This window comes from Dermacentor variabilis, chromosome 4 (assembly GCF_050947875.1).
Source record: "Dermacentor variabilis isolate Ectoservices chromosome 4, ASM5094787v1, whole genome shotgun sequence".
NCBI lineage: Eukaryota > Metazoa > Arthropoda > Arachnida > Ixodida > Ixodidae > Dermacentor > Dermacentor variabilis.
This window is the reverse complement of record NC_134571.1, coordinates 167,036,746-167,057,194: the sequence shown is the minus strand read 5'-3', so window position 1 is coordinate 167,057,194 and position 20,449 is coordinate 167,036,746. Positions and strand designations below refer to the sequence as shown.

General features: G+C 48.3%; 1 protein-coding gene and 4 non-coding genes across 5 annotated transcripts in view; 1 reads left to right on the top strand and 4 right to left on the bottom strand.

The window, feature by feature from the left end:
* The window catches only part of LOC142578052 (glucoside xylosyltransferase 2-like), a 174,730-nt gene that overhangs the window by 11,721 nt on the left and 142,560 nt on the right, over positions 1-20,449 (top strand). The gene's annotated exons all lie outside the window — the stretch shown is intronic.
* On the bottom strand, positions 6,383-6,453 carry TRNAG-GCC (transfer RNA glycine (anticodon GCC)). The gene has a single exon. It is a non-coding gene; the product is annotated as a tRNA-Gly (tRNA).
* On the bottom strand, positions 9,129-9,199 carry TRNAG-GCC (transfer RNA glycine (anticodon GCC)). Its single transcript has one exon. It is a non-coding gene; the product is annotated as a tRNA-Gly (tRNA).
* On the bottom strand, positions 14,875-14,945 carry TRNAG-GCC (transfer RNA glycine (anticodon GCC)). The gene has a single exon. It is a non-coding gene; the product is annotated as a tRNA-Gly (tRNA).
* Positions 19,484-19,554, bottom strand: TRNAG-GCC (transfer RNA glycine (anticodon GCC)). Its single transcript has one exon. It is a non-coding gene; the product is annotated as a tRNA-Gly (tRNA).

Here is a 20,449-nt window from a genome sequence, read left to right as displayed (position 1 = left end):
TTGACTATCTCAACTGAGCTGAGTTCTTTAAGCGGCACTGCTTCAGGGAACTTTGTCGCTGGGCAGATCACAGTCAAAATGTGTCTGTACCCCGTGGCTGTTACCGGCAGAGGTCCCACTGTATCAATAACGAGCCGTCTAAAAGGCTCCGTAATGATAGGTACCAATCTCAACGGCGCCCTCGATTTGTCCCCTGGTTTGCCCACCCGCTGACAGGTGTCACATGTCCTCACGAAGTGGTCTGCGTCCCGAAAACACCCTGGCCAATAGTACTCTTGCAAGAGACGGTCCTTAGTTTTCTTAACTCCTAGGTGTCCGGACCACGAACCCCCGTGCGACAAGCGCAACAGATCCTGACGGTAGCACTGAGGCACGATCAGCTGATCGAACTCCACTCCCCTGCGGTCTAGATACTTCCGGTACAGGACCCCACCTCTTTCCACAAAGCGAGCATTTTTCTTGGAGATACCTTCCTTGATAATGCAGCGTATGTTTTCTAGGCTGCCATCCTTCTTTTGCTCGGCTATCAAAGCCGACCGGCTGACTTTCAGCAACCTATTAAGTCCGTCTGACATAGGCGCGATGAGCAAATCTGCAGATAGCTCTTCTAACTTTCCCGCATCGGGAATTTCCTCTCCAGTATCTCGTGCCTTTAACGTTACAGGCTCAATTTTATTCAGTTCGGGCGTGCTCTGAATATCAGCTTGCTGCGCCTCTGACCCTTTTTCATTGTTTGACAACGTCGGCCCCGCAACTACCGCCTTTGCAGCGAGCTCCCGAACCTTCGATCTGGTTAAGGCCTGAACGCTAGCCTCACCAAACAAAAGCCCCTTCTCGCGCAGGAGGTGATCGGACCTGTTCGAAAATAGGTACGGGTACTGGGGGGGCAGCATAGATGACACTGCCGCCTCCGTCTCAAGCGCTCCGAAAGGTCCTTCAATAAGCACTTTTGCTACGGGCAGACACACGCTATGAGCTTCCACGGCTTGCTTGATCCATGCACACTCGCCCGTGAACATATCGGGTTCTACGTAAGTGGGGTGAACTACATCCATTGTAGCTGCGGAATCGCGAAGCACTCGGCACTCTTTCCCGTTCACGAGGAGGTCTCGCATGTAAGGCTCGAGAAGCTTCATGTTCTCGTCAGTGCTGCATAATGACAAAAACACAACTTTTGGTTTTGTTTCCGGACACTGCGCCGAAAAGTGACCCGGCTTCTGGCACGTATAACAAACGCGCGCTTGCCTCGTCTCGAACCGCTTTCTGCGTTCGGCTTCGGCTGCCGCCGTCTCCTTAGGTTCGGTCGCACTGCTTTCACTCGCATCCGCACTACGTGTTCCCCTTTGCTCTCATGGGTGTGAACTTCGGCCTCTCAAACTTCGAGCCAAATTCACCCTTTTGACCGTCCTTAGCTCCGCGAGCCCGACGCGTCACAAGCTCCTCGGCTAGCTCAGCGGCTTTAGCCACCGTACAAACGTCTGGCCTATCCAAGACCCAGTACCGCACGTTCTCAGGTAACCGACTATAAAACTGTTCTAGCCCGAAACACTGCAGAACTTTCTCGTGGTCACCAAACGCTTTCTCTTCTTTGAGCCACTCCTGCATGTTTGACATAAGCCTGTACGCAAACTATGTGTATGACTCACTTCTGCCTTTCTCATTTTCCCGAAACTTCCGACGGAACGCCTCCGCTGACAGCCTGTACTTTTTTAGCAGACTCGATTTCACTTTGTCGAAATCCTCTGCCTCCTCTCTATTCAAGCGAGCGACTACGTCGGCCGCCTCGCCGGGTAACAAAGTGAGCAAGCGCTGTGGCCACGTTTCCCGAGAGAACCCCTGCTTCTCGCACGTTCGCTCAAAGTTAACCAGGAACAAACCAATGTCCTCTCCAAGCTTAAACGGCCGCATCAGGTCAGTCATTTTGAACAATACGCGTTCTCCTGCACCGTGTGCCTGACTTCCATTACGAGCGCGTTCCATCTCTACCTCGAGACGCTTCATTTCCAAAGCGTGGTCGCGCTCTTCTTTTTCTTTCTCTTTTTGTTCTTTAAGTTCGCGCTCCTGTCTTTTTGCAGTCTCCCTCTCCTCAATGGTCTCAAGGCATTCCGACAGCTCGTCATCCTCAGCTTCTAACTCAAGAATAGCCCTCAGCAGTTCTGGTTTTCTGAGTTTGTCTGAGACATCCAGACCCAACTCTCTTGCAAGCTCCAGCAATTTCGGTTTGCGCAACGACTTCAAATCCATGGCTGCTCTGAATGCTGCTTTCTCTACTGCCTATTATTGTCTTGCCGCAAACTAACCCGGCAGCAACGACAACCACAATTACCAGCTCTGTTTCTGACACTAACAAAAGCCTGGCAAAACTCAGAAGAAGAAAGTCCCGCACTCACCAAACCTCGCAGCCAAGAATTCAGCGCAGTCGTTCCGCTGCAGGCAACCAGTCATCACACAGGGCTCGTTGCACTGCTCCCGGATGGTCGTTGAGCTGCTCAGCATACAGTCAACTGCATATCTTCGCTGCTGGCCTCCGTTGTCGCGATCTCACCGCTGGCAGACAGTTGTTGGGGACTCAGCGCTGACGCCCGTTGTTGCACCTGGGTCGCAAGCCCCAAGGGTAGCGTTGGCCTGGCGGCCTGGGGCACAACTGGAAGCATTCGAAGGTCCCGGCAAAGCATGAGTCGACAGGTAACAGAACAACTTGTTTATTCTTGCATAGCATAAGAGCGGGCGGTCAGGTCGACCGAAGTAGAGAGACGGGAGTGCACATTCTTCAACAGAAGAAATCGGAGCCTCCTTTGGCGTCCGGGGGCAGCTGCTTTTATACTCTCGCAGTTGAGGGCAAGAAGGAACGCCCCTAAAGACGCGCACGTGACTGTGCCGCTCGGGCACGTTGGGATGAGAAGGTGGCGCAGCCGCCGGGCCGGCGCCGCTCGGGCACGTTGGGATGAGAAGGTGGCGCAGCCGTCGGGCCGGCACCGCTCGGGCACATTGGGATGAGAAGGTGGCGCAGCCGCCGGGCCGGCGCCGCTCGGGCACGTTGGGATGAGAAGGTGGCGCAGCCGTCGGGCCGGCACCGCTCGGGCACGTTGGGATGAGAAGGTGGCGCAGCCGTCGGGCCGGCGCCGCTCGGGCACGTTGGGATGAGAAGGTGGCGCAGCCGCCGGGCCGGCGCCGCTCGGGAACGTTGGGATGAGTAGGTGACGCATCCGCCGGGCCGGCGCCGCTCAGACCTCCTCGCTTCACAGTTGGGGGAGCTCCTCTCCCCGGCTGCCGCGCTTCGACAAGCGTGGGCACCAACATGCACATACACACACACACGCACACGTAGACACGTGGCATTGGAACATGCCTGGACGCGCTTGGCGGGGAGGCGTAGCGGCGGCGCCGAACGGGCCAAAATGTCTGCCGCTTTGAACGAAGCCCCGGCGTCCGTTGCATCCGCGCCGGCTTTACCGCGCGTCGTAGGCGAAACGTAACAATCCCGATAGCAGCAGAGGGGATACCCGCAGAGGGGCAAGGGCCAAGAAGGTCAATCGGCTCCTTTGGGCGCATCCGGCCTCGGAGCAAGATATCATACAAGAGCTCACCAGCCGCTATTTCAATACAGACACAAATGAGCTGGCGTACGCAGAGTACGCTGGCGAAGCGAATGATAACATAGATGTCGACATAACCGAGGCTGAGGTAAGAGCTGCGCTCGCCGATCTAAAAGCAACATCGGAGGCGGGGCCGGACGGCATAACAAATAAAATGCTGCGCAACCTCGATGACAGGACAATTAGAAGCCTAACCGGCCTCTTCAATCAGGTTTGGCGCACCGGGGAACTACCAGAGCCATGGAAGGAGGCTGCCGTAGTCTTTATTCCAAAACCTGGAAAAAACGCTGCAACTGGAGAATCTCCGCCCTGTCTCACTTACGTCATGTCTGGGCAAGGCACTAGAACACGTGGTTTTAACGCGCCTCCCTGAGCATGTAGAGGAACAATTATTCCCACCCACCCTCTTTGGCTTTCGGCCAGCTGTGTCCACGCAATACATCATGTGGATGCTCAAAAGGGACGTTGCGGATGCCGGAATCCCGGGGGCAGTGTGCGCGATCCTAGGGCTCGATGTGCACAAGGCGCTCGATAACGTCAGACACGAGGCCACACTCAGAAACCTATCGCACTTGAATGTTGGGGCACGGGCGTACAGATACATCATTGCCTTTCTTCGCGACCGGACAGCCACCTTCAAGATTGGAGATATGAACAGCCCTCAGATCAATTTCGGCGGTAGGGGTACACCCCAGGGTGCAGTACTATCTCCTTTTCTTTTCAACTGTGCCATGAGGAACCTACTCAAGGAACTTAACAAGATCCCGCTCATCCGCCATGCCATCTATGTGGACGTTGTTACCATTTGGACGAGGCAAGGCATTGCCCGGGCCATCAAAACAACGCAGGCAATCAAAACTACGCTGAAAATAGTAGTCAGTAATGAAGTAGTACCCCAGGTCGCCACAATCAGAGTACTGGGGCTCTTCCTAGAGGAAAAGAACTCGTGCAAAAAATCTATGAGGAGACTGGCGATCACCTCTCGCCAGATAATCGGGCTGCTGCGAAGTATTACTGGCCGCAAGTTTGGACTCCAAGAGAAAGAGGCATGCACGCTAATCAAGGCTTACTTCGACTGCAGGATAGCACACACAAGTCCTTTCCTTCAACTACGAAAGATAGACATCGCAAAGATGGACACTTTACTTGCGTTGAGTCTACAGAGTAGCCGCCGGACTCCCTACATGGGCAAGCAACGAAAGACTGATGCAATTAGGGCTCCATAACACCGTCACTGAAATCGTGGAAGAGCAGAGAGTGGCACAGTGGTGGAGGCTGTCATGTATACAGCATGGGCATGAGATCCTACAACTGGATCTCCCCCCCCCCCCGAACACACAGGAACCACCAACAGAGTGAAAATTCCGAGAGACATTAGGAACCAACTGGTCATTCGACCACTCCCGAAGAACACGGGAGAACACAGCAAGGGACGCCGACGCGCCAGCACAATTCCTTAAGAAGACTCTAGCAGACAAACCGGCCGCATATGTGGACGCCTCGCCTTTGGGGAACGGCACATATAAGATAGCGGCTGTGGACGCAACGGGGCGGATCCTCCGAACTGAGGAAATCGCAGCAAAGTCTATCCTAGAAGCGGAAGAGGCCGCCATTGCTAGTGCAACAGCGGTCGCAGGGACGCTCTTCATAGTGTCGGACTCAATGTCAGCGATCAAAAGCTTCAGATCGGGCCAAGTAAGCCAAGCCGCGGCAGAAAAACTACAGAGGCCGGAGATAAGCACCAGGCTTCTCTGGGTCCCTAGCCACGAGGGAAACACCGGTAACGAAGCTGCCCACCTCACAGCCCCCGCGCAACTACTAACCGGGCTGAGGGGCAGCCTCCTCAGAAAAACCTTGAAACCCTTAGCGGCCATCCTGAAGGATGACAGCGTCTCAACATGTACATTTTGCGGCTTAGCACAGGGTGGGCAGGATCACATTTTATGGTGATGCGACCGCCACCCACCCCCAAAAAAGCTCCGGCGGCTAGCCCCTTCACCTGGGGATTGGGAGAAAGCGTTGATAAGTGTCGACCAGGAATTAGTCCAGGCTTGCGGAATGGACGGCGACAGCTGCGGCCCCCTAGGCCCCGACATAGCCTCCCCCATGACCTGGCTCCCCCATCCCCTTCCCCTACTATTAAATAAAGTTGTTTCCTCCTTCTCCTGCCGATCAACGCGGACAACCGCATGTGCCTTGTGTTTAGCGCGTCGTAACCATCAAAGGCGCAAGTCCTCGCGTCTACGTTAACATCCAAAATGAAATTTGAACTGCGCGCTACGGTGACGTTTAGAAAGCGGAGCGTTATGGGCACGCCCCACTGCGTCGTAGCTTTCGCAGTACAATGTATTGAAGAAGGAACGAGAGCTTAGTGGAATTCGTGTTTGATGGCCAATAACTTCGCTTCTGTCGAACGCGTTAAGTCCCTTTTTTGCGGCAACGTCTTTTTGAAGAAGCCTGTTCTAATATGAAATGCCTTTCTCCACTTCCATAAAAAGTGGTTCAAGACCCCTTTAATACTAGTGCCTTTTGTATAAAAGCGCCTATGTACCGTCTAACCAGGCGATATAATTTCAGGAAAGATCTGTGAGAATTCCTTTCGTATCAAAGTGGTGCCTCACGCAGCCAAAATTAAGCTTGTTCTTTTTACCTTTCCGGAGTGCCTTCAATATCAATACATATAAAGCGAAGTAATGTTCTTGTATTTTAAAAGAATAATAATAATAAAGTTAGACCCCCAACCGCTCGTTCCAGTATAATGTATTCTCTTTAAAAAGAAAAGAAACTGCGTCGGCCGGGAATCGAACCCGGGCCACCCGCGTGGCAGGCGAGTATTCTACCACTGAACCACCGACGCCGTCGAGGTACTACGCCAGGTGCTTTCCTGGAATACCGTGGATAGAGCTGCCCATTGCATGGCTGAATGTAGGTCACTGAGCCCAGCGATCGCCTGTTGGAGAAAAACCTGCTTCAGCGTTGGCCGCTTGGCGACACTGCGGGAACAAAGGCTTCCTCGGTCACCCGCAACGCAGTTTCATGGATCGTTCAAAAAAAGAATAGAGCTCTTTTGTCGTGTAGCATGACCACACATGCAAGACAGCGGATATTATGTATTTTTCCGTCTACGACGAAGGCCTACAACATTTGCTTCGGCGTGACGCAGGATCAGCAAAGCACCGCTATAAAGCCAGTTATTCTTTGTTTGCCGATTTATATAAAAAGGATGCTCCGATATAGCACGGGATTTTGGCAAAGTAGCACCAGTGAGAGAACATCTGTTATACATCGTTACATGTTACGCATCGCGATTCACTACACAATACCTGCAAGTATAATATCGACTCATACGTTATTTCCTAAGCACAAATAGTCCTCTTTTTTTTTATAGAATACCCCCATATAATAAATGGACTGCGCGATGTTCTTAACTTTCTGGTAATAGGTAAATACGGTATAATATTTGGCTTAATCGGAAGAGCAGCGCATGCGTGATGTGGAGATTCGTGTTCGGTCCTCTCGTGCGGCAAGTTATCTTCTGCAATTGCAGTTTTCTTTCTTATGAAAGCGAAGCATTTTTGCATTTTTCGGTTTTATTGGGGCTGCTGAGGGCTATAGGGTAGATTGCTACCCTTTTGATGCTGAACCCTTTTAAGCTTATTTCAATTCTATTATGGTCGCTTCCACAGTTATTATACTTTATATATGTGTATGGATGACATCTGCATGTGTTGCCGTGTAGTCTCGTCATTGTACAGAGCATAGCTTGGTGCAGTCAATAGCAGACTTGCTTGAACTTCGTGACCATGTGTATGTTCCGTTGCAAGTAGGGTCCAGGTTGGCTATGTGTAGGTTGCACTGTTTAAACAGCTTGCGTAGGCCAGCTGGATTTTTTTCGTAGCCGTCTAGCTTGATTATATGGCAGTTGAAGTCTCCTATGAGGGGAACTGGCTTATTCTTGTAGGTTTTTCTATACATTTTTTGATGCAGTCACAGATAATTTCATTCAATGTTTGTTGTTCTGAGCTGGTATACGACACATGTATACATGTGTGTATACGACAAGTATATTGAGTGAGGATTTATCAATTTTCACTGCGGTGCACATATGTTCTTGGCAGTGGCTCTTTATTGCTGGTGTGTTTTGGCTTTGTGTGATGACGCCAACTCCACCTCCTCGTTTATCGTCTCTTCTCCTGTTTTGGCCAATCCAGCTAAGTTCAGTATGTAGCAGTGGTCGTTCATCGTCTCTGACGTGAGTCTCTGTAAGTGCATATACATCAATGCCACCATCTTCTATCTGCTTTTGGAGTTCAGCCCATTTTAGATTATTGCCGCCTTGCATGTTTAAGATGCATATTATAAATTATTTCTTTTCTTTGCTTCGAGATTTCCTCTTTCTGTGCATCCTTCTGTCTTGCCTTAGTCGTTGTGTGTTCGGGAGGCTCTCTAGTTTCATTCGTCGCGTGGCGGATGCCTCTTTTCCGGCATTCACCTGCGGCGATTTGGTTGGCTTAGCTGGGCTACTGCTGTTGACATAGCTTTCATCAGTGACCTGGTGTCTTGGTAAATGTCGCCGGTTGCCTGGGAAGGTGGTATGCCGACCCTTGTTGGCCACTAAAAAATCGGCGACTTTTTGAGACAGAGGGTGTACAATGCGGTTTCCTGTTGATTCTGTGTAGTGTATGTCACAAGGCAGTCATTCTCTAGCTGGTCTGTTATGGGGGAAGTCCTAGTTGAGGGCCAAGCTTGGTGCATAGTGCGCTGGCTTTCCTGTTCCATTCTTGGCAGCCGGCTGTCACGTGATGAGCTCGTGACGTCAGCTCCAGTGTGGCACATATTATGCAGTGGGTGATACTGCGGCCGCCGCGAGGTGCCGCCACGAGTCCACTGGCTAAGCGCACTGCGGCTCGCCGAGGACAACGGCACGTGGCTTATGTTTGTCGCGTCGTAAGCATCAAAGGCGGAAGTCCTGGCGTCTACGTTGCCATCCAAAATGAAATTTGAACTGTGAGCGCCGGTGACGTTTAGAAGGCGGAGCCTTGCAGGCACACGCCACTGCGTCGTGGCCTTCGCAGTACAATGCATTGAAGAAAGAACGAGAGCTCAGTGGAATTTGTGTTTGGTGGCCAATAACTTTGCTTCTGTTGAACGCGTTGAATTCCTTTTTTTTTTGTGGCAGCGTGTTTCTGAAGAAGCCTATTTTAATATCAAATGCCTTTCTCCACTTCGATAAAAAGTGGTCCAGTGCCCCATTAATATTCGTGCGCTTTGTATAAAAGCGCACATGTACCGTCTAACTCGGCGGTAGGATTTTCGGAAAGATATGTGAGAATGTCTTTTGAATCAAAATGGTGCCTCAGGCAGCCAAAATTAAGCTCGTTCTTTCCACCTTTCTGGAGTGTCTTCTGTTTCAATACAGATAAACCGAAGTGATGTTCTTGCATATTAAAAGAATAATGATAATAAAGCTGGACCCCGAACCGCTCGTTCCAGTAAAGTGTCTTTTGTTTAAAAAGCAAAATGAAAATACACTGCGTCGGCCGGGAATCGAACCCGGGCCACCCGCGTGGCAGGCGAGTATTCTACCACTGAACCACCGACGCCTATGAACTACTGCTTCAGGTGCTTTCCTGGGATAGCGTGGATCCAGCTGCCCATTGCACGGCTGAATCTAGGTCACTGAGCCCAGCGATCGCCTGTTGGAGAAAAACCTGCTTCAGCGTTGGCCGCTTGGCGATACTGTGGGAACAAAGGCTTCCTCGGTCACCCGCAACGCAGTTTCATGGATCGTTCAAAAAAAGAATAGAGCTCCGTTATCGTGTAGCCTGACTACAAATTCAAGACAATGCATATTGCGTATTTTTCCGTCTACGACGAAGGCCTGCAAAATTTCCTTTGGCGTGACGCACGACCAGCAGAACGGCGCTTCAGAAAGACAGGTTTTCTTTGCTTGCTGCTTTATATAAGAAGGATGCTCCGAATATAGCACGGGCTTTTGGCAAAGTAGCACCGGTGAGACAACATCTGTTATACGCAATAAAGCAATGCGTTACGATTCAGTGCACAAAACCTGAAAGTCTAATATGGACTCATGCGTTATTTCCCGAGCACAATTAGATGTTGTTTTGTGGAATACCCCCCTATATGATAAATCGACTGCAGGATGTTCTTAAATTTCTGGTAATAGGTATATACGGTATAATATTTGGCTTAATCGGAAGAGCAGCGCATGCGTGATCTGGAGATGCGTGTTCTGTCCCCTCGTACGGCAAGTTATCTTCTTGTGCACTTTCGCTTTCGTTTATTATTAAATCGAAGCATTTTTTGCAAATATGGTTGAGTATATCTCGTGGGTTCCTCGATTTGCTTTATTTGCTTTGACTTGACTAGTCTGTATATTTTGCTGGGGGTGTGCCCGTTCCTGGTCGATCCTCCATTATTAGAACGCCCCACTGTGACACGTGTGGTACAGAATCCCGGAATGTTGCCTGATACGTGTCGTACAATTATTTGTTTATTCATTAACGCATCACTAAATTATTTATTATTTAGTTAATTATGAACACCTTACAGCCTTCTTGAGAGGCATTGAGTAAGGGGGGCAACATTTAAGTGCACATCAAATATAGGCTGAATGTCTAAGATATATCTAAAAAGAAATAACTTATGGGGTTGTACGTGCCAGAACCAGGATGTGATTACGAGGCACTCCGTAATGGGGGACTCCGGAATTATTTTGACCACCTGAGGTTCTGTAACGTGTACCTAAATCAAAGTACACGTGTGTTCTCGCATTTCACCGCCATCAGTATCGAAAAGAGGAAACAGGAATAACATTATAAATAAATAAAATACAAGAGAATTCATAAATATATGCAACGCTGGACAAGATTAAACGTTTTATAACCGACAAATGTTGATAACTACAATAAATACATCCTACCTAACCGCGTACTTAAATAAAGAAAACTAGGACATAATACAATATAGAGGTTGCCTCATTGAAGAGGGGAAATAGTACTTAAAACTGAGAACAAAAAATAGACATTAAAGGAATACGGCATATGTAATCAGTGGGAAAATATAAGACTCAATGGATTTGCAATATCGACACGTGCGACAACGAACAGGCATATCTTCACGCTTTATTTATTTATTTATTTATTTATTTATTTATTTATCACAATACCCACAGCGCTCGTAGACATTACAGCGGGGGGAGAAGGAAACAAAGAACCAATTAATAAAACAGGCAAAACAAAACATACACCCAGAATGCTTTCATACTCGCACATACACACCAATACACAAAAACACTATCTTAGTTCAGTGGACGTATAGAGTTTGAAAAGACATCATTTGATAGAATCATTGCGACATCGGCAAACTAAATCGTGAATGGTGTAGGGCGTCGCGGAATGTGTCACACTTCGACTTGCATGCGATGCTGTCCCGCAGAGAATTCCACAGCTGTACAGCACGCGAAATTGCAGAGTAATCGAATGCAAGAGTTCATCCATAAATTATTGAAATGATTGAAACTGAAATCACTGCGAAGCCTTTGTGACGTGGAGCGGGGTCGTTTCAGGCCCACTAATGTTGTTCGAGCGAAATAAATGGAATCGTTAAACAGTGATAACCGCCTGCCATCGTCACCATCCTTCCCTCAACGAGAATCATGCACCGCCTTCGTCCTTGTGAGAAGATACAAAGGACGTTAGGTGACAAAAGAGGCGTACCGTTTTAAGAAAAATTCAACGAAAAAGCAGCCGCCACTAGCGAATGCCATACGGGACCGGAAGCAGCATTTGACGCAGCGCAGGCATTTTTCCTTTACTTTTCGGACAAATGAAGAAAGACGAAAGAGGGAGCAAGGCGGGGACAGGGATAAAAAGCCGGAGATAAAGAACGTGCTGCCTCCGGTCCATCGCAGTCACCGACAGCCTTTTCAGTCGATCCCTTGTGTGCGGAGCGGTCTTTGCTAATATCGTTCAACTTACATTTTAGGGTACTAAATGCGCGGCGCGTTAGCTGGCAGTCACGTGGTATTTCTTTCTTAATTTCACGCAATTTAAAATCGGCTGGGGAAAAATTAAATAGGGTGGTTATGTTAGAATATATGAAATAATCCGATGTATCTGACCAATCGCTGCAACTTTTGTATTGAAGATCTGTCGCGAGAGTTAATGTTTAAAAAAAATTTGATGAAGGAATGATTGTTAAAGAATATCATCGCGTGCTTCATACGGCTCAGAACTATACTGCGGCAATTCGACACGCGTAGCTCCTACGTTTCTTTTTGTGACACCTGGGCCAAATTAGCCGAATAACACAGACACACACGCACGCACACACACGCTCACACACACACGCACACACGCACACGCACACACACGCGCACACACACACACGCACACGCTCACACACACACGCACATACAAGTCGGGTGTCGTATTTAAAGAGTAAAACCGGAGAGACATCGGGATTTGTTGTGTGGTTGCCGAAAGTTTGGAATTAGCTGGTAACATTCACAATTACATAGAAGAACAGTTGTTGCTGTCTATGCTTAAAGGGGCACTGAACCTGCCCTCGTGCTGGTGAAATTACATAGTCCGCGGGTAGCATACGCCGCTGCAAATATTTCAGCTAAGTTTTGCTGTCGTCCTCGATGCGTGGAGCTCTCAAGCGGATCGCGCAGTCACCTTTCTCTCAAACGCTCTCTTTTCAACAGAAGGATCTCTCCTCACCCTCTCTAGCCGTTATATTTCGTCATCAGACGCTTTGTTTCGTCATTCCTTTAGACGGCTGCTATTGGCCGATAGCTGACATCAGGCTGTGGTCGGCTACGTGGGGTAGATAGCAAGTAAGTAAGTTTGTACGTAGTCCCTTTTAACATAGGACAGGCGTCTTGGGTTCCACAGCAAAATAAAGTTTTTTTACTGTCTCTCACAATTCACTCCGTCTTTTTTTTTTATTCGTGTTCTGTAGAGTTTCACCACAATTTCGCAGAACTATCTGTGAGCACGCCCCCCCCCCCCCCCCTCCTTCGTTCAAAGTTCCCCAGGCAATGCCGCGCCGCGCAAAGCCAAGTTTGGCGTCGCCATCTGAGTCGCATGGCGGCGCATGGGTGGCGTCTCTTAGCCTGCAGCCAACGCTTTGGGTACCGTCGCATGGGTAGATTTGGCTGCGCTCCACGCGGGTCTTGAGGAAGGATTGGCAACAGCTCCACCAGGTGCTTTGTGACTCCGCTCTGCAATCTGCGCAGCCTTCGACTGTGCATCGGTGTAGAAGAGGTGGTGTGTAGGTGTGTGCGGTTGGCTAAGGTGGTGTGTTGGGCGTTAAGCCGGCCGGTCTGCTTTCGGTTTGTCTGCACAGCCGTTCCCACCGCAGCAATAGGTACTTCGTTGACTGAATCCGATCGGTTTGTGACTCATCCATTTGACCGGACAGGTCCAATAGTTCACTCCAAGTGGGTTGTGTTTGGGGTCTATCATGCATTCGCGGGCAGACCTGCAACACGTGGCGTCTGTTTATTCGGGGGCCACGCACAAACGGCACGAAGGGTCTGAGTCGAACAGTTCATGCCGTCGATGTTGAGTGGCCAAATATCCTGTGTGAGCTTGGAAGAGTAGTGCGCTCGGTCGGTCCCCCCTGTAGTATGGTTCACTGCCAGGTTCCAGTTTATGTTTCGCTTAGCACAATGTACTTGTTTTCTTTGCGGTCGCTGTGCGCCAGATGTCTGTGCTTCTCTGTGTCATCCATTTGTTCACTTCTCTACTCCATTTGCTTTCACATTTAGTTTCTTGGAGCTTTCGGTTTGGGCCGAATTTTGTTTCGACAGAGGCCAGTCGTTGCATCCAGAGGGTCTTAATGGCCTTATACCGCAGGTGTAAGTATATTCGGCGGCTGTAATTGGCTTCAGGCATGAATTTCAGCCTACCCATGTGTTGTAATTTTGACCTTGCTTCTCGAATTTCAAACTGTGACCAGCCCATTTTGCCTGTTTTGCGGCATTGGCTGTGAAGATGTTTCCTCCCAGCAGCCATCGTCCAAGTTCGTTCTGGTGCTGGTTTAGGCATTTTATAGTCTGTGTCGAGTATGTTAGTGTGTTAGTTGTGTATGTTGTTGCTGGGACTGCGAGAGTTTTCCAGAGTGTGCGACCGACTGATTAATGGTTGTACAAATGTCGGGACAGGTGCCATACTCGACCTCTTAGATGGTTCGATTTCTTTATTATCGAATTAGTTCGTTTTTCGAGGTAATTCTTTTTGTTTCGTATTTCAATTCCAAGATACTTGTGTGTTGCTGTCTTTGTTATAGACTGTTTTTGTTAAAGAATTTCCTTCTAGCGTGAATTTTGTGTTTAAGCTCATTCATTGCGATTTTTCTGCGTTGAATTTGATGTAGTCCTCATCCGCAACTCGGGAGCAGAAATCTAGGAGGTCCTGTAGGTATGCTACCGACTCAGTCAGAAGCACAGTATCGCCAGCGAATGCCAAGTATCAGATTTTTGTGTACACCTCTTGGTAGTCTGTTGTTATTGTGGAGAGTCTCACTCGAGGTACCTCGTCATTTAGTGCTTTCAGGAGGTTGTTTATACAGATATTAAATAAGGTCGGTGATAGGGGACATACCTGTTATAATGCGGCTTTTAGTTTCACTTTCCTAGATTTTAGTCCATGGACGTCATATACTGCTGTGCATTCTTTATAAAGTGCCTTGAGTAAGTCAATAAATTCTTGGTCCAATTTCATGATTTCAAGCTTTTGCTATTGTTTAGAATGTGGCACGCCCCACTCCGTCGTAGCCTTCGCAGTACAATGCATTGAAGAAGAAACGAGAGCTTAGTGGAATTCGTGTTTGATGGCCGACAACTTCGCTTCTGTTGAACGCGTTGAAGTCCTTTTTTTGTGGCAACGTGTTTCTGAAAAAGCCTATTTTAATATCAAATGCCTTTCTCCACTTCGATAAAAAGTGGTCCAGGGCCCCTTTAATACTAGTGCGCTTTGTAGAAAAGCGCACTAGTGTTACCGTCTTATGTACCGTCTAACTGGCCGGTAGAATTTTAGGAAAGATCTGTGAGAATTTCTCTTGTATCAAGGTGGTGTCTCAGGCAGCCAAAAGTAAGCTTGTTCTTTTCACCTTTCCGGAGTGCCTTCAGTTTCAATACATATAAAACGAAGTAATGCTCTTGCGCTCTAAAAGAATAACAATGATAAAGTTAGACCCCCAACCGCTCGTTGCAGTATAATGTATTCTCTTTAAAAAGAAAAGAAACTGCGTCGGCCGGGAATCGAACCCGGGCCACCCGCGTGGCAGGCGAGTATTCTACCACTGAACCACCGACGCCTATGAACTACTACTTCAGATGCTTTCCTGGGATAGCTTGGATACAGCTGCCCATTGCACGGCTGAATGTAGGTCACTGAGCCCAGCGATCGCCTGTTGGAGAAAAACCTGCTTCAGCGTTGGTCGCTTGGCGACACTGCGGAACAAAGGCTTCCTCGGTCACCCGCAACGCAGTTTCATGGGTCGTTCAAAAAAAGAATAGAGCTCTGTTGTCGTGTAGCCGGACCACACATGCAAGACAGCGGATATTATGTATTTATCCGTCTACGTCGAAGGCCTACAACATTTCCTTCGGCGTGACGCAGGATCAGCAAAACGGCGCTTTATAAAGGCAGGTTTTCTTTGCTTGCCGATTTATATAAAAAAGGTTGCTCCGAATATAGCACGGGATTTTGGCAATGTAGCGCCAGTGAGAGAACGTCTGTTGTATGCAATAAATCAATGCATTACGGTTGACTACACAATACCTGCAAGTAGAAAATCGACTCGTACGTTATTTCCCGAGCACAATTAGCCCTTTCTTTATGGAATAGCCCGCTATAATAAATCGACTGCACGATTTTCTTGAATTTTCGGCAATAGGTATCTACGGTATAGTAATAAGAGCAGCGCATGCGTGATGTGGAGGTGCGTGTCCTCGTGCGGCATGTTATCTTCTCGTGCAATTTCAGTTTTTTTTTCATATTAACTCGAAGCATTTTTGCCTTTTTCGCGCTTGATGCGGCTCCTGGGGGCTGTTAGGTAGGTCGACATATCGGCAGGTATATTTGTAGATATGTATACAAAGCGTATACGGAAGTACCAGCGAAGTGGTTTACATAACTCTTGTGTGCTGACCAAGTATGATCACCACTGTTCAACGTAACAACAAAAGAAAAAAAGGATGGCTTCTTATATAGAATCTAAACACACGATGTCGGCTCAGAGATATCTCCAAACCACGCACACCGATTTATTATCAGTAGATACGGTTAAGTATATTTCGCGAATTCTTTGATTGACTTTATATTCTTTCACTTGGCCACTCTATATGTATCACTTGAGTGTGACCGTTCTTGGTCGATCCACTATTATTAGAACGTCCCACTGTGACACGAGTGGTACAGAATCCCGCAATGTTGCGTGATACGTGTCGTACAATAATCTGTTTATTTTGTTACTCACTCACTCACTCACTCACTCACTCACTCACTCACTCACTCACTCACTCACTCACTCACTCACTCACTCACTCACTCACTCACTCACTCACTCACTCACTCACTCACTCACTCACTCACTCACTCACTCACTCACTCATGAATTTTTTCAATTTTTTAATAGCACCTTACAGCCCTGTGGAGAGGCATTGAGTAAGGGGGGCAATATTTAAGGGCGTGTCTAATATACACTAAATTTGTAACATATATCGAAAAGAAAAAAAATCACCTATGGGGTTCTATGTGCAAAAACCACAATCTGATTACGAGGCACGCCGTAGTGAGGGACTCCGGAATGATCTTGACCACCTGGGGTTCTTTAACGTGCACCTAAATCAAAGTACACGTGTGCTTTCGCATTTTGCAGCCATCAATATCGAAAAGAAATAGCAATAGAAAGAGAATTCCTAAATATAGGCAACGGTAGTCAATATTAAACCTTTATCATCGACAAATGTTGGTAAGTACACTAAATACCTTCTATCTACCGCTATATTTAATGAAAGAAAACTCCAACATAATACAATATAGAGGTTGCATCTTTGAAGATGGAAAAAGTACTTGAAACATAGAACAAAAAAAAAAGACAGCAAGGGAACACAGCATATGTAATCAATGACAAAAAAAGATCACCGGATTTGCAATAAAGGCACGTGAGACAAAGAACACTACATCTTCACGCTTTATCAGCAAAATAAAGCGTGAATGGTGCAGGGCGTCGCGGAATGTGTCACACTTCGACTTGCATGCTTGCTGTCCGGGAGTGAATTCCACAACTGGACAGCACGTGGAATTGCAGAGTGATCGAATGCACGACTTCATCCGTAAATGATTGAAATGATTGAAACTGAAATGATTGCGAAGCCGGTGTGACGTGGAGCAGGGTCGTTTCAGGCCCGCTAGTGTTGTTCGAGTGGAATAAATGGAACCCTTAAACAGTGATGGTCACGTGCCATCGTCACCATCCTTCCCTCGACAAGCATCATACACCGCCTTCGCTCACCTACTACTTAAATCCACATTCATTTGTCTTGACAATGAGCTTTCAATTCAAAAGCAGGGAGTGTGTATGGATTCGTGTGTAGCACCCATACTTAGCGAAATTTTGTTTTCATGCTATGAGAGGGGCTTACTCGCTCGCCTACAGCTGACAACCGTAAGAATATTCCGCTTTGTTGGCGACTTTTTAGCATTTTATTCAGTTGACCCTTGTGACGCGGAGTTATCTTCCAAGACAAATATTGACGACTTAAGTGAGATAATGAAGGATTTTGCATTAACAACGGAAGAGCCCACACCAATGACCGTTAAATGTTTTTAGACACTGAAATTGTTTTTAAACCTCGTCAGGTTTGTTGGAGCTACTCGCCTCGCTCAAAGAAAGGGCTTCTCCTGTTTTCGTCGGCACACTCCAAATTCGTAATACGAGGCATCGCTAAGGCAGGTTTGCGAGCTGCTCTCAAGCGTTCGTGCGAGCACTGTGTTGAAGAGAGCTTTTCAGCACAAGTCAACAGATTAACATCAGCAGGCTACCCGACCAGCGTATTATGCAGTCTTGCTGGTGGCATTGTAAAAGAGGTAAGGAACGCCGGAAAACAAACTACGCAGTCACCGTCTTCAATATCTATGCTTGCCGTCATTCCCTATGTACACCATGTTTCCCATAACATTAAGAAATTGCGGCCAAGGCAGGAGCGAGGGTGGTATGTCCTAATAAACTGAGCGGGTTGTGCAAAAAAGTCAACATGGTGGATACTGTCGGGCGCAAAAGTTGCTATAAGAATCAGTTTGGCGGCTTCGTTGACTCTACAACGCATGTCGTGTATAAAATCCCGCTCGATTGTAAACGTTGCTTTATCGGGCAAAAGGGGAGGTGCATCGCCTACGTGAGCGTGCCGCTTCACTAAAAGGACACCCGCGCAGTCATCTGGCTGCCCACTGTAAGACGTCTGGTTGCACCCCGATCTTTAAGAAGTGCGAAATAATTGCCAGATATAGTGAAAAGCGCGCGCGGGAAATCTTCGAATGATTTCGCATATTCACAAGAGGCGACGCGTGCGTCAGTTCTGCGTCCCTCACGGTCTGAACAAAAGAACTGGATTATCTCCGTGGCTGACGCTTATCCTTCTTTTTCTGTTCTTTACGTCGCATTCAATGATGTCCTTATATGCTGCTTCTGCAAATAAAGCATTTGGTTGCTAGTCAGCGCTTTGTCCTGTGCTCTTTACTCTCTGGTCCTGTGTTGCGCTGTTCCTGTTTTTATTTAAAGAGTAAAACCGGGGAGCCATGGGGATTTGCTGTATGGGTCTTGCCGAAAATATGGAATTATTCTTGTCACTTTCACAAACGATTAAAATTATATAGATAAACAGTTGGTTGCTGCCTATGCTTAAAGGAGCGCAGAACCACGCTTTCTTGGTGAAATTACGTAGTCCGCGGGTAGCATACGCTGCTGTGGACATCACAGCCAAGTTTCGCTGTCGTACACGCTGCGTGGAGCTCGCGAGCGGATCGCGAAGTCACCTTTCTCTCAAACGCCCTCTTTTCATCAAAAACATCTCTCCTCAGTCTCTTCTGGCCGCTATATTTCGTCATCAGACGCTTTGGTTCGTCATTTCCTTAGACGGCTGCTATTGGCCGATAGCTGACAAGCAGCGGTCGGCTTCATGGCGTAGATACCGCGGCCGCCGCCAGGTGCCGCCACGAGTCCGCTGGCTTAGCGCACTGCCGCTCGCCGAGGACAAGGGCACGTGGCTAATGTTTAGCGAGTCGTTAGCACCAAAGGCGGAAGTCCTGACGTCTACGTTGCCATCCAAAAAGAAATTTGAACGGCGCGCCACGGTGACATTTAGAAGGCGGAGCGTTGTGGGCACGCCCCACTGCGTCGTAGGCTTCGCAGTACAATGCATTGAAGAAAGAACGAGAGCTTAGTGGAATTCGTGTTTGATGGCCAATATCTTCGCTTCTGTTGAACGCGTTGAAGTCCTTTTTTTGCGGCAACGTCTTTTTGAAAAAACCTGTTTTAATATGAAGTGTCTTTCTCCACTTCAATAAAAAGTGGTTCAGGGCCCCTTTAATCTAGCGCGCTTTGTATAAAGGCCCATATGTACTGTCTAACTCATGGATATAATTTTTGGAAAGATCTGTGAGAATTCGTTTTGAATGAAAGTGGTGCCTCAGGCAGCCGAAATTAAACTTTTTCTTTTTACCTTTACGGAGTGTATTCCGTTTCAATACATATGAGGCGAAGTAATGTTCTTGTGCTTACAAAAAATCATGATAAAGCTAGACACTGAAGCGCTCGTTCCGGTAAAACGCATTGTGTTTGAAAAGAAAAACTGCGTCGGCCGGGAATCGAACCCGGGCCACCCGCGTGGCAGGCGAGTATTCTACCACTGAACCACCGACGCCTGCGAGCGACTGCTCCAGATGGTTCCCTGGGATAGCGTGGATATATCTGCCGATTGCCCGGCTCAATCTAGGTCGCTGAGCCGGGGTAAAGCCCCTCCATACACGTTTCCGCCGGCCAGGTTAAGTACAGCCAACCTGCCCTCCTCCTCCACGCCCCTCACCCCCTTAGCTTCCGGCGTCAAGCGGAACTTACGTAGCTGCAGTTTCCTGTTCCGAGTGGAAGTGATACTTTGTTTTTTAGCGTTGTTTACTTTCGCGCCGCTGGAGAGGCTTTAATTGCACGAGCTGCGATTGAAACTGTGAATGCGATTACATCCAAGAACCACCGCCTACTGTAACCAGCGATCTGCTCGTGTTCCCTGCTTCGCGTCAACCTGCGACGGGTTGTGGCACGCGCGACAACGTACAGTGTAATGTGGTGCCTGGGCGCTTGGAGACCACTGCCGTTTTTCGTGCATTTGGACAACAGCGACCGCGAACTACTACTTCAGCGGAATACAACAGCTTGTCCCCTTTGCATTCTTCTTATGGTGACTGCCACAGCTCTGCGAAGCACGCGCGGGCGTCTCACCATCGTCTAACAGCAGTCAAAACAGAAATTCCCGCAGCGCAACTACAGGAAGTGGAAACGCCGGAACCGGAAATTTTTAAACCGGAAATCCCGGAACCGTAAATACCGGAACCGGATTTGGTGTGAGTGGAAACGGCGTCGCACAACAAAGGCTGTCGCTACTTAAGAAAGCGGCGGTGGCGCGTAGATGCAGGGGCTTTAAGCCGGGGGGCGCTTGTGCAAGAAAACTTGCTTCAGCGTTGGCCGCGGGGCTACACTGCAGGAACAAAGGCTTCTGGGCCACCCGCAACGCAGTTTGATAGATGGTTCCAAAAATAATAGAG